Here is a 15,503-nt window from a genome sequence, read left to right as displayed (position 1 = left end):
ATCTAAAGTTTCACCTCTGTAAGATGAAAAGGCACTGCACGTCATTTACACAACAGTGTGACACACTGAATACTACTGGTAAAAATATGAAACTTCATATGTGTTTGTTTGTATATATACACACATAAATGTACACACACACATACATATATATATTTTCCTGTTTAATGAGGTAAATGTCTTAAAAGTATTATAAAGTATTATAAAGATATAAATAAATATGTTTGTTGATTTGAAATAAAAATTTTGTCTTTCAGTCATCTAATATACATGTGCTTCCCTTGTGTAATGTGCTCTTCCAGGGCAATCTTTAACAAGTTGCCCTTGCCTTTAAATGTTTTCCCCAAATCAGTTTATTAATGGATTAATAATATGAAAAAATGGTAGCAGTAATTATACAATGTGTACATGAATCAAAACATGTTGTACACCATAAATATGCACAATTATGTGTCAGCCAAATATTAATGAAATAGACAAATAGTGTAATCTTCTGTTTCTTTGTCTAGTGTTTCCACTTGTTATTAGGGACATTAATAAAAAATTTCTAGAGCAGTCTCCATTTGTCAGGCTCTGTGCTATTATATGTTTTAAGAGTTGGTTGTTTTTTTGTTTGTTTTTCAGAAAAAAATCAAACTTGACCCATCAAAGGATTTTTTAAAATTATTTGTTTTATTCATGGAAGTGGATTTTTTTTTTTATCTTTCCCTTAGAACAATTTGTAAATTACTTGCTGAGGACATAATTCTAGTAAGAGTATATTTTGGTGTTAAATGTGTGTTTATATGTGTTCTTTGTAATACAGAGAATTAGTTCCCAGCATGCGAGTAGCTATAATATCTCAAAGCCTTCATTATGGCAAATTTGTCTGATTTATATCACTGTGGCCAAAGCCCAAGAGAAGAGGGGAAGCACGGGTTTTCCTTCTGGCAGGCCCAATTGGTTTTGCTGTTCATAAGGAGGGTTCGAGGTCAGTGTGCTTTATTCAGTGAAAGGAACACTGGGCATCAGAATGTTTGTTTTGAGCAGTTATTTTTAGCACTGGATCCAGATACTATTTTCATTTTAAGGGTTGCCTTTTTGCTTATTGTGCATTTAAAGAAAAGGAAGTATATGTAAGTACATGAGTGCATTACATGTACATGTCTATCTTGGAATAAGAGACTAAGGTGTGTGTGTGTGTGTGTGTGTGTGTGTGAATGAGAGGGGGGAGGGAAAGAAGGAAAGACATCCCCTTAATAGCAGTGGGGGGGGGGTGTAGAGGCTTACTCAGTCTATTATCATAAAGCTCTGCTAATGTAGCTTCTGGGTCATGTGACTGCAGAAAAAGCTATTATCTCAATGAAAAGGAAACCAGTTTTTAGAGCAAGCGGTAGAATAGAAGCAAGAGGAATTTTCGAGTGTTCCACCATGCTGGATTGTCAAAGGGGGATCTGTCTGATCAGCAGCTAAAAAAGGATTTGTGTGGCTAGTTTGTCAGCTAGCGTTAGGAACAAACGCTAGAGGAGCTGAGTGGAGCGGCAGGGTGCTCAGCATGGGCTTAGGTTTACATCCAGACATAATGTGGGCTTGGGTTAACAGCGGAGATTTATCTCTCAGGCAATGCATTTATTGCTAATTGTGGGGGTTTGGGTTTGTTTTGAAGAGTGATGTATGGTGTTTGTATTTGCATCATTGGTGAAGATAAAGAGACCTGCTGAGCTCTGATTTGAACTGCAGAGGCTGTGGACAATTACAAGGTGTGTTTCAGAAGTGCTCTGACTTAATATTTGATAATGTTCTTGGAATTCTGTGTGCTTGTGGATTGGATGTGCGTTGTTGAAGGGAGAATGGAGCATGACAACCAGGCAGTGATAATGTTCTTTGGAACAAATAGATACAATGTGACCCAAATTGATTCTGTGGTCTTTATTTCTTTTGTGTTTACTTACTGTTTAAAGATTACTTGCTGATTTTTTTTTTGATGTGTTCAAATACAGTGCCTTGCTTGTTTTTAGGAAGTATTTTGGCTATTTTCTAAAATTCAGAAGAATCCTAATTATTACAAGCCTTAATTTCTAAGGTAAAAATAGTTATAAGCTTTATCATTATTTTCATTATTCTTTTGTAATTTCAAGCTTAAAGATGCTTGTAGTAATTATTGCAATTATTTGATTTTTGTTTAGGAAATAAATAAATCTTTTTTTTTCTTTCCTGGCTGAGGCCTCCACTTCTGTCGATGTTGTCGTGTGTAATACTTAACTCAGATTTATCTTTGTGCTACAATCTGCAGAAAACTAAACAACATTCAAGTCATCTTGATAGCCTGTGATTACCGATGTTTCCTCATGACAGTGTACCTTTCTCTTAACCTTGGAAGGAATAAGTACTTCAGAGTCTGAGCTAGATCATCAGCATGATCAGAAAGGGTTAACTTACACAGTTTTTACCTGAGATTTCATTCACTCATCCTTTCCACTTCTAGAGCATGTATGTTCAGCTTGGAGAAGGAGATGTTTTCAAGTCACAGATGATTTTTTTAAATTGATGTTAGAGGAGGTAAGAAATCTTATCAGGTTATTTACGTACTGTGTATACAGTTTGACAGATGAAGTAATTCTTGCTATCTTTTCCAATATAGAATGCTAAGAGCAATTCAAACACAATTTTTAATTATATTAAGTGCAGGAAATTTTACCTGCAAACCATATCTTAGTATAATATAGTTTAATAAATCATTAATCTCACTAAATGAGATTTTCTAAAAAGAAAACAAAACAAAAGAACTCACTAGCACTTGGGGTAGTCTGTATTGACTTGTTTTAAACAGACAGCTTAACTAACTATAACTTATGATTCTGGATTAAAAAAAAACTATAGAGCTGTTTCCTCCTTTTAAGAGTATGCTAACAACTTTCAATCTCAAACACACTAGCCTCAAATTATAAATATTTTGAATAATGCAGCTTCAAAATTTGTATTATTTGTGCTTTATTTTCCTTTGCTTTTGCTTATTAACTTATATTGTGAGGTGACTCCTTCAAATGAGATTGAAATTTGGGGATTGTGCAAAGTGGTTTTTCTTGTTTGGTTTGGGTTTTTTGATAATATATACCATCTTTATAAAACTTAGTGAAACTGAGAAAAACAAAGGCAAAGTAACTGCAATCATGCTGTATATCTTCTTTTCTCCCCCCTAGGCTATTCAGAGTATGTATTTTCCTCCATAGGTTAGGCAGTCTTGGATGGTAATTTTAAACTAGTTTACGTTTTCTTTGTATATAGCAGAAATGCTTTATTTCAACTCCTAAGACTATTCTATTGTAAAATTTACTGTAATTATAACTTTTATTGTTGGTTTTGGGGTGAGGTGGGATTGTGTCAGAGAATAAATCCTGGCCTTGCACGTGCTTGCCAAGCACTCTAGACAGTGAGCTGTACCTCTACCTCAGTTTTTGTTCTTGATAATGTCATTTTTCTTCAAGGACTTAAACCCTTCTTAGGACTTTCATAAGCAGTTTAATCCTCCTCCTCCTCCTCCTCCTCCTGCTCCTCCTCCTCCTGCTCCTGCTCCTCCTCCTCCTCCTCCTCCTCCTCCTCCTCCTCCTCCTCCTCCTCCTCCTCTTCTTCTTCTTCTTCTTCTTCTTCTTCTTCTTCTTCTTCTTCTTCTTCTTCTTCTTCTTCTGGGGGGGGGGCAGTCCTGGGGCTTGAACTCAGAGCCTGAGCACTGTCCTTAGGCTTTCTCAAGGCTACTGCTCTACCACTAGAGCCACAGCACTAGTTCCAGCTTTTTTTTTCCCCTATGTATGTCGTACCGAGGAATCGAATCCAAGTCTTTGTGCATGTTAGGCAAGCACACTCACACTACTACTAGGCCAAACTCCTGGCCCAACCAATTAATATTCTGTGTTATCTACAAACATTTGCTTATGGAGGATGTGGAATAGGAAACATTCAGCCCAAAATGACTACAGTTAAAAGACAGAAGTTTTTAGCTTGTGGAGGTGTCTAAACAAGCCAGAGGACTAGCTTGCAAATCCTGCTACACTTCAGAATTCCAACCACAATAATTAACCACAAATATTATAATCGGGTCTGATCTTGTTGGGCTGAAAGGGTTCGTTTCTTGGAGCAATGTTTAATTTGTAGGGAAGATGGAGTAAAAACTAAGGAATTAATAGTGAAGTTAGTATTCAGGGTTGTGAAAGTCAGTGAAACATTCTCATAGGAGGACTTTTGTGGTTTTTGAGGAAGTAAAAAGTTTGGAAAGTTTAGTCAGGATTAAAGTATTACACAATATTCTAAGCATACTTTAATTCTCTGGAAGTAATGGAAAAATATTCATGAAGTGAAAAAGGCAGTGTCAGAGGCAACATATATTTTTAGGGTATCTTTACAGGCTTACTCTAAAATTTACAAGTCAGAAATGCTGGGAAAGACCTAGGCTCTGTTGTTTCTCTCACAATTCTGTGATACTTTGAGGACTGTGGACTTTGAAGGGATAAGTTTTTAGCTATTTCTGATGTACTTGTAAATGACTTTAAACGTGCTGGATTATATCTGGTAGGGTAACAGTTACAAAGACATAGCAAACATACATTTATTTTCATTGTAAAAATATTTGTTTTTGATATTTGGTTCTTGTTAATGACTTATAATAAACACCAATATCATTTCTGTAATTTGAACCCTAGGCCTCCAGTTTGCTTGGCTTACTTGCCTAGGTTTTTCACACTACCACTTGATTCATGTCTCCAGTCCTGTTTTTTTGTTTTTTGTTTTTTGTTTTTGTGCTGGTTAACAAACATGGTCTCAAGAACTTTGATAACCTTATCTTTGAAGGAATTCTTAGAAAATCAGTTATAATGAAGACGTACTTTGAAATAGAAGCTAAACATTTTGTCACATCATTTATCAACTGAAAATAATTGATTAGAGTAAATGGAGGAAATACATTATGAAATATACATTTAAAATACATGTTTTTGTACATTTTAGATCAATCAAATTGGATGGTAAAATTTTTTTTTTGGGGGGGGGGTTGTTGTTGTTGCTGTTTTTGTTTTTGCCAGTCCAGCCTGAGCACTGTCCTTGGGCTTTCTCAAGGCTAGCGCTCTACCACTTGAGCCACAGCACCACTTCTGGCCTTTTCTGTGTATGTGGTGCCGAGGAGTTTGGCCTAGTGGTTAAAGTGCTTGCCTAGCATGCATGAAGACTCGGGTTCGATTCCTCGGCACCACATACACAATTTCCCAGAGATAATTCTTACCTGTATGGTTTAATAGATGAATATCTCCTGTACTTTGCAGACTGTATTAGTTTAAGCTGTATTTGCTATTTTTTGTTCCTTTTAACAAAATACCTAAGGTAAGCCAACTGTATAAAGAAAAAAGTGTTATTTTAACTCATTCTTCCAGAGGTCCAGTCTGTGGTGATACCTTCTACTTTTTGAGGTGGTGGAACTATCATTTGAATTTAGAGCTTTGTGCTTACTAGGCAGGGCTCACTCTACCACTTCAGTATGTCTTCAGACACGTGTCAACTTTTTTGTTGATATAGTCCGGAAGTACTACAAGCCATCTTGCGTTCATATGCAAGAACCAAAGTCTTATCTATGTCTGAGTGAGGATTTGGTCTGTCTCTCTTTTAGAAAGCTACTAAGATTCAGCCATGTGTGCTGGACCCTAATGACCTGTGTAAACTTAATCATTTCCTACAGGACTACTCTCGACATACCATTGTCAGGTTATTTTATCCTCTAAATTCCATGAATGTTATTTTAGGTGTTAAAGTTTTGCATGGTAGTGGGGAGAGAGGCACTACCCATATTCAACCCATAGCAGCAGTATATATACACTCCTAGGTGACGTCATTTTTTTCTCATAGAAAATGTTCCTGTCCTCTAAATCTTTGTTATTGGGCCCTTGGAAGCCAGTGGAAAGGATAGATAGAGCATCTTTACTTGTACCATGATGGAGCTTCAAATAAGTTAGCTTCTTTCTAAATTTTGCCATTAACCCATTTCAGTTTCATACTCATGCTTCACTCTTCTTACTCAGCATTTGCTCATTGTAAGATTTCACTGGAGGAGAAGGGTAACTGACTCCCTCTGGGAGTTGGTAGAACACTGATCAGGGAACAAAACAAACTTTAGATGGAGCTGATTCTGAAGATAATGCTGGCAAGGCGATCCCCAGTCACCTTGCAAGGTACTCCTGGTGTTTCTACCCAATGGTAATTGGTAGGCACAAGTGGAATTGGCATGTGGTTTTTAATAAATGAGTACAAGGGTGTCCAGGTTTTAAGACAGAGTTTTTGGTTTCTTAAGTGTAATATGCCATTGTTGATTTCAAAAAATTGATTACATATTGAAATGATAATGTATTTGTGATACAGTAATGTGCTTAATAAAATACATTACTAAATTTGTTTACCTGCTTCTTTTGACATTTAATGTGGCTACCAAGACAGTTGGTGACTCAAAGGATATTTCTTAAGTCATTTAGAGCACAGAAGACAGCATGTAGAAAGAAAGTGAAAGCATTAAGTAGTAGTATTTTTTTTTTTTTGCCAGTCCTGGGCTTGAGCTCAGGGCCTGAGCACTGTTCTTGGGCTTTTCTCAAGGCTAGCACTCTGCCACTTGAGCCACAGCACCACTTCCAGCCTTTTTCTATGTATGTGGTACCAAGGAATCGAACCTGGGTCTTCGTGCGTGCTAGGCAGGCACTCTACCTCTAGGCCAAACTCCCGGCCCCTGTTTTCTTTCTTTCTTTCTTTTTTTTTTTTTTTTGATTGAGTTAAATTGTTTGTTTCTATATAAAAATAGTATATAACATAATTGTTATTGGGGAAGAACAATGTGTAGAGGATGCACAATGTAGAAAAAAAATTAGCAAATAGACAAAAATAAAATTCTGTCATAGCTATTGTACTCTTCTGCAACGTTACTTCCAGTTTCAAATAATTATCCATTTTAGTTTTGCTGTGTTTGTATTTTTTTTCCAACAGAAGGCCTCTCGGGTGATAAAAGTTACAGTGTCAGATAAAAGTATTTTCTAGATGAAGTCGTGTGCCAAAGAACAGCAAAGATATGATAAGGAGCAGAAAGGTATTGACCCTTCCTAAAGACCATAGTCTTTGACTCAGTAACTGTAGGTGAAAAGCATTTCAAGTCTACATTCATGGTAGGATGTAAAAGTTTCTTTGTGGTCTAGATTTGCCCATCTACCTTGTTCTTCAAACATTGCCAGCTATCCATATATTTTGCTTTTGGAGTGCCACTATCCTAGTTATTTATAGGAGGTATATTCTATGAAGTCCTATTACCCCTCTCGCCCCCCAAGTTAGCAAATTCTCAGCTCCCAGAGGAAATACTTAGTTAGGTTTCTGGGATCTTCTAGTCACATTTAATGAATGCAACCCATCCAGTCATTGTGTACTTTACCTATATGTATTTCTGGGTAATAGTAACACCTTATTTACTATGAACCATTGTTTTATTAACCCTGAACTCATGACCATTAGACCTCTATCTCCTATCTAAGCAGACTTATATATATATATTCTCTCCATAAGCACATCACAACCTTCTTGCACTTAAGAACGGTAAATAGTAATTCAATACTATACCTGCAGGGAATCTTACATAGATGTGAAAGTAGTGGCCCTGGATAGACTGCAAAAATGTATACTTCTTTTTACAATATGAGAGCAGGAAGAAGGAGGCAACATCTCCCTGTTCGGATAGAGAGTATTATTTATGGAGCACTTAACCATGTGTGAAGTGTTTCAGATAGTAATCCCAATTATAAAGGCAGCTAATTTGTTTGAAACCTGCATACCATCTATACATTATTATCTCTTTTTTGTGTATAATAGTTAATGTTTATTCTAGATAGTAGTATATAGAGTATATTATAAAGTCTCATATAGAACTCAAATATTTTAAATTTAGGAAGCAGAACCACAGTTATCTGAACTTTATGAAAAGAATCTTATTTTAGCACGTTCTTTACATTGAGTCAAATGCCTTTAAATGTATTTTTTTTAATCATTTTAGTACATTCAATAGAGGAAAAACACTGGCTTTACATGTTTTTGGGTCTGAGGAATTGCTATGTTACCTTTAGCTAAAATAAACTACATTTAAGTAAAAATCTGTTAGGGATTAAATACTCAGTCTAAATCAAACTAAATATAAATCCCTATACCAACACACTAAAGTCTGTTAGGTGTCTAGTCTCCACTACCTCCTGTCTTTTTTCCCCCTAGATTAATCCTGCTGTAGTCTTCACATACCGTGACATTCATTTTATTCCATCTAACATCATTGTTATGTATCAATGGCCTTGAATAATTATTAAGCCTGTGAAGACCTTTGCAAGTCACTACTAGTCTCACCTTTTTCGGTTAGTACTAGAATGTCCCATACTGATCTCAAAGTGGTTTATTTCTTTAAAAATAAAAGATGAGGCTATTCGATGTCTTGGGTTAACCATTCAGTGAAAATACATAAAAAAAACATAAAAAACTGGATTGTAATACACACTTTTAGCTCTTGCATATAAACTTGTGAGATAAATACTATTTCCAAGTATTTCAGACATAGAAACTGAGGCTCACCAAAGTTAACACCTTTCCCCAAATTGCCCAGCTAGTGAATGATAAAAACAAGACATGACTTGAAGTCCCTTGTATTCTGTAGGTTCAGAACCCTGAGGCCAAGTGAGGAGATAAAGTTAATCTAACTAAATCCACAGTGGAAATGGGCAGGCTTAGATAAGTTTATAGTTTGATCTGTATCCCCCAAACAAAAGCCTTCACATGATCCAGGAGTATGGCCTAATGAATGGTACAATGCTTGCCTCGTATGCACGAAGACTGGGGTTTGATTTCTTAGTACCATGTACTTAGAAAAGTGGAAGTGATACTGTGGCTCAAGTGGCAGAGTGCTAGCCTTGAGGAAAGAGCTCATGGACAGTGCTCGGGCTGTGAGTTCAAGCCCCAGGACTGGCCAAAAAAATAACCTTCACATGCATTTTAGTGTGTGTGTGTCTGTTTGTTTGTGTCTAATTGTTGAGATCCAGAAGAACTGTGCAGATGAGAGAACTTAAAAGAGCTTGAGAACTATGGTGCCCATAGGGCGGCAGTGGGGGGGGGGGAGAGGTGGGCTCTATGGTGATAAAGATGCCCTCTGTCAGCTACTCTGCCTTTCTCACTCCTGTTGCTTATCTTTTTAGCCTCCTAACTCTGGCTCTTTGAACGTTTATTTATCTAGCGGTTTCTTCCTAAGTATCTTTTTAGCCACCTCCTCTCCTGAACAATTCTCTTCTATTTCCCAAAGACAAAGAATGCCTTTGACCCAACTATTTACCCTTTTGTCTTTGGATACAAGTTTTCTGTCCAGCAAACCCCATGAGCCTCCCTGGGCAGACTGTAGGCTGGATGCCTGCCTCAGACATCCATGAAGAGTAATTTCTCAGGGTCTGATGAAGAAGGAGTAAGCTACTTCTTGGAGTAGCTGTTTGCATGTCCTCAGGAAGGTCTGGGGCAGGCATTGTTCAGTTCAGAACAGACACACCTATAGGAGGCTGTGTAGCATACACCAAGGTCTTTGAGACTCTTGAGTCTTGTGTTTCTTAAAATTAGAAGACCAGTTTGAATCCTATCATGTTTCTACATATCTTTCTCTTGAGTAACAAATTGGGATATATGTTTATATGAATTAACCAGTGTTGAATTATTAATAGCTCCCTACAGGGTTTTAAGGCTCCTTTTGCCATCCCTGGTCTGATCTCACATCACTATCTGATTATTTTAGCTCTCCCTCGATAACCTCGACAGTTGGAATTGGATATTGGAATATAATTTCCTAATGAATTTGGTTATAACATTGTCAAGGCACCTTGGATTTGTTAGGCAGTGACAAAGTAACAGATGTGTGCCCAAAGTGCTTTCTTACACACTGGTTAACGTGAACAGGAGAAACCTAGATAAGTGGACCCATTTATTGTGAGGTATTAAGACTAAGTGCTTAGCTAGAATTGAGGGTCTGGACTGCAGCTGTGAGGACTTTCCAGTCTACCTAAGTTTGGTACCATTTTATAGTTCAGCCAGATAATGTTATATTTCCTGTTGGTTATAGTTGGTACCTGTTAGGAACAGTTGGTGGTGTATTAAAGTGACACTTCAGATAAAATGGAAGATCTTATTTTCTTAATAGTGCTAGGAAGAAAGTCAGATTCTGATTTCTTCATTCCTTCACATGAGGTCAACAGCTTTTGGCTTGTCTGTGGGAATTTCTGTTCACATTGGAAGGCCAGCAGTTAGCTAAACGTATGGATTCTAACTATATCTGGCAGTCGCTCATAATGGTAATATCTGAGTTCTCCGGAGATGGGCATTCACAAACTTGAAGGATGACATATTTTTTGTGTCAAAACATGAAACACTGTGGATAGAACATTATACTTGCAGTTAGCTTGGCTTCAAACCTCGTTGATTCTGTAACTTAGGAGCATGTAGATCAAGGTCAGTAAACATGTCTGAAATTTGTGTTCTACTCTGTAAATTGGGACAGTATATGCTCTGTAGAACTCTGAAAGTTAGGTAACACAGTGTCTGAAAATAATTACCTAACGCCTAATAAATTATAAAGGGAGCATCCAAAATGCGAGCATTCCAGATTTTCTTTTTTTTGTCATTTGGAATTATAATTATTGTTTAATAAAATTATACATCTAATATAATATAAACATGTAATGTAACTATACCCTCTAATAATTTAAAGAAAGAGCCGAGATAGGACATTTTTATGCAGAACTGAAACTAAACTACCCTCTCAATACTACATTCTATCCCTCTTTATAATTATCTTTCATCTGAAGGTATACAAAAAATTTTTTGCTATGTCACCATAAAAATATCAGTTCTACTGCCACCAATAAGGGACCCATAATAGTTTTTATGACATTAAGTTATCTGTAAAAACGGTCACAATTTTAAAATCACAATTCCAGAATCATGCTAGTCATGCCTAGAACAGATAAATTCCATAGGCTCTGCTATACCAAACAAATGAAAAGCAGATTGATTTCACACTGTAAGGTCTATTCAAATTAATTAGAAAAAAACCACCTTTTTTCCCTCTGTGTATGTTTAAATTTCTTACACAATTAACAAAAACATTCAATTCAAGAGTAAACTCTTGAAAGAGGGGATTCGGGGAGAGGGGAAGAGGAAGTAGGAGAAAAATGTGGGAGGAAGTGACAATGTTGGACAAGAAATGTACTCACTACCTTACATATGTAACTGTAACCCTCTGAACATCAGCCTGACAAGAAAATAAAATTTAAAAATAAAAATAAACTCCTTAGAAAAAATCCAAGTGCTGATATTTTCCTACTTATATCAATTTCCAACATGTTTAAGCAGGAAAGTCTTGCTTATATGAGCTTGTGAGTCTGTAAGTGTTGAGCTCCAGGTTACATATATCCCATGTTGCTTTTGGTTTCCCATCTCTTCTTTGCTTCAAATCCCCATGCCAGCTTCTTCCTCTTTCGAGCAGCTTGTGAATTTTCAGCCTCCTTTTTGGCTTCTACAAACTTGTGGCAGGCAATTGCTTTGGCAATTTTTACACCAAGCTCCCGAGTAGGTAGCTCATTGCTGAGTTCTTCAGCCTTCTCAACATCCCACTCATCCACAGCCTGGTCTCTCCTCTTCTCCAGACCTGACTTTTCAACTTTTTTCTTTTTCACGGGAGGTTCAAATCTATCATTGGCTCCAAAATACTGAGTAAGCTCCTTCCATTGGGCTTCATTTATGAACTGTTCACTATCAGATTCTTTTTCATTCTTCAACTTATCTTTTCTGGAACGTTTTCTCCTTTTCAATCTTGAGGCTGAAGTTTTCTGTTCAGAATGTTTTTTATGCAATTCTTGAAATTTATTCCACATATTTATGGAAATTCCAGAAGGGCACTCTTCATATGCATTTGCCTGGACCTGGGCTCCGTTTCTGGTCCATCTTCTGGGCAATCTGAGGCACCTGATTTCCTACAGAGCCCATCCTCTTTAACTTCTTGTAAGTTAAAGTTGGAGTTCTCAGGTATGGCTTCATCTTCAGAATCTGACTCAACATCACTTTCATTTAGGCCAGGAGGCAGTAGCCCACTCCACATCCTTTCTTCATTACTACTGATCTCCAAGGCACCATTCATTTATGTGTACATATGATCCAGGTTGTACCTCTCCTGATTTAGTATCAACCGACCAGGAAACCGCCGTCTGGCAGCCATCTTAGGACCCCCGTCAACATCCCAGATTTTCTTACAGGTCTTTGTAAAGATTTTAGATATTTTTTTAAATTCTAAAATCTGAAATATTTCTTTCCCCAGTCATTTAGAATAAGGTCTACTCAATTTTGAGTTTGTTTTCATTTTGCCACTGTGGCATCTTTCCTTTTTGAAATGTCCTTTCAGCACACACAATGGACGTGTTTCATCTGTGATTTTCCCTAGTATCTATGAGTTTCCCTAGTAGCTTAACAAACTTTTTATCTTCCTCCATCCCCCTCCTTCCCTCTCTGCTTCCAAAGTTCTTTCTGTGTGTGTGTGTGTCCGTGTGTGTATGCATGTGTGCTCCCAGGCCCATGTGCATGTGCTTGTGTGCATACATGAGCACATGTGTGTATCACTGACTAATTTCACCATGAACCTATTAGAATCTTCTGGATCTTAACACACAGTCTCATGTTTTGATCTGAGTCACAGAGTTCTTATTTTGCTTTTGTTCTTGCAGTCTAAAAGTAAATTTATTTTAATGATTAGCCTCAAGTAAATTGGTAAAATCATATTCAGCTTGCAACCAGCTAAACTCCCCTGGATATTCTCATTCAAATAATTGGTCTCTTGGTTTCTCTTACTTAGAATTTCGTACACTTAATTTTTTTTTTTCAGCTTGATGCAAGCTTTTGTGTTTTTCCTTGTGGCAAACATTCTAGCTTTGCAAGCTAACAATGTTAGTACTTTCTTACAGGTTAATATCAAAACTTTTTAAAAAAAAATCCTAGAGAAAAAATACTGGAAATACTGTATTTGAGGAGATGAGGTAAACCCTAAAAGAATAGGAGAGTAATGGATCATCAGGTAGCAAGGCAGCAACTCTAGCAGTTGGCAGTGTATTTCACAAACTATTCAAATGTCCGGCAGCCTGATAAGGGCCTAGGATTTTAAAACAAACAACAAAAGCTTAGCTTCTGCCTTTAAGAAGCAGAAAAGGAAACACAGAAGATAATTACGACATGTGTTGTTAATGATAGTTATATATAAACTATTACATAGAGGTGAACTATTACATAGAGGTGAACAACTTAAACTTAGGGGTAGGAGAGCTACTAGAGTTGATTTTAGTTGACAAGAGACAGTTAACGCAAAAGGAAATGTCTCTGTCTTCTTCAATAAAGGACAAGCCACAGACTGAGGAAGAGGTGTCATATAGGAGGTGAAACACCCCCTCCACTCCCTCCCCTCTGCAGTTTACAGGTTTGGCCAACACAAAGGACAGGAGTCTGTAGACACAGGCAAAAGTGGTTCCTTGACTTCTGAGGAAACTTAGGGACCCTTTCTGAGGGAATTGAGTTGCCAAAGAAGCTAAGCAAGAAAATGATCAGAAAGCAAGGAGATTGCTGTTGAAAAATCCAAATGAGAGATGAAATACAAATGGTGGGGAAGTCATGATCAGGGAGACTTGAAAGACAAAAGTTGCCTTATGATGGTGTGAAAAGGAGAATATAGACAGAGAGAATGTTCTTACAGGTAGGACATTTTGGGGATGGGGCAGAGACATGAATGAGTTAGTTAACTCTTAGCAGTGGCTGGCTGGTTTTTGAGGTGAGAGCTTGAGGCTGGAAAGAAAGATTTGTGATTCTAGAATGGTTCTGCCAAAGACGCTGCCATGTGCCAGTTCTTTTTTTTTTGCGGGTCGTGGGGCTTGGACTCTGGGCCTGAACACTGTTTCTGAGCTCTTCAGCTTAAGGATACTGCCCTACCCAGGGCCTGAGCATTGTCCCTGAGGTCTTTATCTCAAGGCTATTGCCCTACCCCTTGAACCACAGTGCCACTTCCAGTTTAATTGGAGATAGGAGTCTCAAGGTCTTTAGTGACTGGGCTAGCTTTGAACTGTGATCCTCAGATCTCATCCTCCTGAGTAGCTATGGTTACAGGCGTGAGCCTGTCCATGTGCCAGTTCTTAATCAGGCTGAAACTTTGCATTATCTGGAAAGCTTTGTAGAAATGCTGACAGTCAAACCACACTACTGATGTCTCCCATTTAGTAGTACCCTTATTATATTTGTTTGACTTGTTTTATTAAAATTACTGTGGTAAAATTTACATAAGCATTATTTTCCTTTTTAAGCTTGTATGTTCACAACATTAAATACGTTCACAAATTTTGCAGCTGTTGCTAGAATTCAGTTTTTGAATTTCATCATTCTAAGCAGAAAGAAACTTTAAACATTAGACATTCCCCTCATCATTCAGGGCCTGCTAACCTTTATGAATTTGACTATTCTAAGTACCAAGTATCAATGAAATTATTATAAATGATGACCCCAGTGTATTTTCTAGATACCTGTGAACTTGGCTTGTCTAGTTTTCAGTATCAAGCTTAATAGCTTGTGGGTTTTGTTTTTGTGGGAGAATGATAGGTATAACTAATAACTTTATTAAAATTAAATTTATAGCTGGGTCCCAGTGGCTCATACCTATAATCCTAGCTACTCAAAAGACTGAGATCTGAGGATAAGGCTTCGAAATCAGCCTGGGCAGAAAAGTCCCTAAGAGATGCTTATCTCTAGTTAATCACTAAAGACCTGAAAGCGGTGCTGTGGCTCAAGTGTTAGATTGCAGTTTTAAGCACAAAATGGCTCCTGGACAATGCACAGGCCCCTGAGTTCAAGCCCCACAATCAGCAACAACAATAAAATAATAAACTTCAACATAACAGAAATGAACCTTTGAAGGTATACAGCCTTGCAGCATTTAGTTAACTCACACATTGTGCAGCTTTCAATATTATCTGGTTTCAGAGCATTTTCATCAACCCAGAAAGAAACCCTATACTTAGCCATCACTTTTTGTTTCTCCTTCCTGGTAATGACTCATTTACCTTCTGTTTCTATGTATTTTCTCACTCTGGACATTTAATAGAGTTGACTTGTACCATAGATAGCCTTTTGTAGTGTCCTATTAGCTTTTCTTCGTCCCCTTTCTCTATTTCTGCTATCTTTTTAGCATAACTGATTTTGGTCACATTTAGCTTATACTTTTCCTTATGCTCACACTTGAGTAAGGTAGTAGAAACTACTACTACTCAGGAAGTAGTGTTTTCAGGCTGTAAGTTATCTGTAAGTATCTGATAACTAAAAGGAGAAATGAATGGAAATGCACTATTTTATCTGTCTCCTTTTTCCCCCACCTAGGAAGAAAAATATTCAGTAAAGTTAGTCATGTTGCAGGGTATTGA

The 15,503-nt window shown here is 37.3% G+C and overlaps 1 protein-coding gene and 1 pseudogene across 4 annotated transcripts in view; one reads left to right on the top strand and one right to left on the bottom strand.

The window, feature by feature from the left end:
- Ncoa2 (nuclear receptor coactivator 2) overlaps window positions 1-15,503 on the top strand; it is a 255,666-nt gene that overhangs the window by 131,161 nt on the left and 109,002 nt on the right. The window contains exon 1 of one of the 4 annotated variants that reach the window (XM_090338931.1): window positions 1,279-1,739. The exons of the other annotated variants lie outside the window; for them this stretch is intronic. The gene's annotated coding sequence lies outside the window, so the exon portion shown is untranslated. Of the gene's footprint in view, window positions 1-1,278; window positions 1,740-15,503 lie in introns of those variants that run through there. 4 annotated transcript variants of the gene reach the window in all.
- Window positions 11,090-12,177, bottom strand: LOC150058857 (protein FAM204A pseudogene; annotated as a pseudogene).

The sequence above is a fragment of the Megascapheus bottae genome, chromosome 9 (assembly GCF_031878675.1).
Source record: "Megascapheus bottae isolate mThoBot1 chromosome 9, mThoBot2.hap1, whole genome shotgun sequence".
Lineage (NCBI taxonomy): Eukaryota > Metazoa > Chordata > Mammalia > Rodentia > Geomyidae > Megascapheus > Megascapheus bottae.
The sequence above is the reverse complement of the archived record's forward strand: the minus strand, read 5'-3'. Positions and strand labels throughout refer to the sequence as shown.